This window comes from Sinocyclocheilus anshuiensis, unplaced genomic scaffold, assembly GCF_001515605.1.
Source record: "Sinocyclocheilus anshuiensis isolate Anshui unplaced genomic scaffold, SAMN03320099.WGS_v1.1 scaffold42, whole genome shotgun sequence".
Classification (NCBI taxonomy): Eukaryota; Metazoa; Chordata; class Actinopteri; order Cypriniformes; family Cyprinidae; genus Sinocyclocheilus; species Sinocyclocheilus anshuiensis.
The window spans coordinates 194847-196916 of NW_015546057.1; the positions used below are offsets into that span (position 1 = coordinate 194847).

The window sequence follows — 2070 nt, forward strand, 5'->3', positions numbered from 1 at the left end:
GGGGGGGGGGGGGGGGGGTACAAGTCAAAAGATTAATAACCTAATGTTAAAGTGATATTAAAGCAAATATACAGTAAATTTTCATGTGACTCGTGTCTTTTAAATATATAACATTTGAAAGGCTGTTAAAGGGTCAAAAAATCTAGCTTTTAATTTAAAATCTCGTTCAAATTGCAACACAAAGTTTTGCCATTCACTGTAATTCCATACATTTTTTTTTTTAAATTTTGCAAACAAAAGCTTGTTTAATGACCCTAAAACAATTTAACCATTAAGGTTAAACGAAATTAATTAATAAAAAAAAAAAATGTAATAAGCCTAAGGTACCCATTTTAATCATTATTAAATAAATAAATAAAGTTTGTGTGTGTGTGTGTGTATATATATATATATATATATACACTTTTACAAATAGTGTTAATCTTTGAACTTTGTTTTTCCACATTGACAATGGTTTTTCTAAATCAATATTAATAATGTCTTAATATTTTGAAAAAAGTATCACTGCATAAATTAATAATAATAGATTATTTAAAAAAATAGATAAACACTTTTTATAACACACATTTTTAGAAATTCAAGGACAAATCAGTGTCTAAACATTTTTATTTAAGCCCCTCAAAAATTCTAAATGTATTTTATTTTCAGACAAATCCTTGTTCATTCAAAAGTGAACAGCAAATAATTGTCAATATAAATCACATTCTCATATATCTGGAGTTATAATAATAATAATAATAATAATAATAATAATAATAATAATAATAATAATAATAATAATAATAATAATAATAATAATAATAATAATAATAATAATAATAATAATAATAATAATAATAATAATAATAATAATAATAATAATAATAATAATAATAATAATAATAATAATAATAATAATAATAATAATAATAATAATAATAATAATAATAATAATAATAATAATAATAATAATAATAATAATAATAATAATAATAATAATAATAATAATAATAATAATAATAATAATAATAATAATAATAATAATAATAATAATAATAATAATAATAATAATAATAATAATAATAATAATAATAATAATAATAATAATAATAATAATAATAATAATAATAATAATAATAATAATAATAATAATAATAATAATAATAATAATAATAATAATAATAATAATAATAATAATAATAATAATAATAATAATAATAATAATAATAATAATAATAATAATAATAATAATAATAATAATAATAATAATAATAATAATAATAATAATAATAATAATAATAATAATAATAATAATAATAATAATAATAATAATAATAATAATAATAATAATAATAATAATAATAATAATAATAATAATAATAATATGATCATCACATCAATGGACAAAAATAAGTAATAGTTTCTGTACGCAGATGTTTACGAGAAAAACTGATTAAAAAAACACAACAGTTCAAGCCAAATGCAAAAACTTGTGAAAGTCAGGAGTTCAAATTACTCATGCACAGTGGTGGAGGTAACAAATCACAACTACTCACGTTACTGTAATTAAGAAGTTTTTTCGGATACTTATACATTTTTTAGTATATTTTTAAAGCTGTACTTTTACTTGTACTTAAATACAAATTAAGCAAAATAATCTACTTAGTAGCCAATAAAGATATCCGATCGTAAACGGACCAATAACAGCCCTGATATCTGAACCGGGAAAAGTCGCCGCTTTTCCAAGTCTACTTCTTTACTTTTAAATCATAGCTCGTTACTGAGTACGCCCACAATTTGAATTGATATTCAAACCTTTGACGGCACTTCACAGTAGCCAATAAAGATATCCGACCGTAAACGGACCAATAACAGCCCTGATATCTGAACCGGGAAAAGTCGCCGCTTTTCCAAGCTGCTTCGCTTTCTCCTCTCCGACAGCGAGTTTGACACGCATCCGCCTCCTGTAAATTACAGAGTCTGAATGTCCGCGTGGGATTGCAGGTATTCCACATAATTTTAATCATTCCCACGCAAATGTGGCGAGCGCTTTATTGTAACATGAGAACACAGTCATGTAATCGCAGAAAA

At 21.8% G+C, this 2070-nt stretch overlaps 1 protein-coding gene across 1 annotated transcript in view; it reads right to left on the minus strand.

The window, feature by feature from the left end:
- The window catches only part of LOC107699334 (copine-5), a 197210-nt gene that overhangs the window by 128799 nt on the left and 66341 nt on the right, over nt 1-2070 (minus strand). The window lies entirely within an intron of this gene.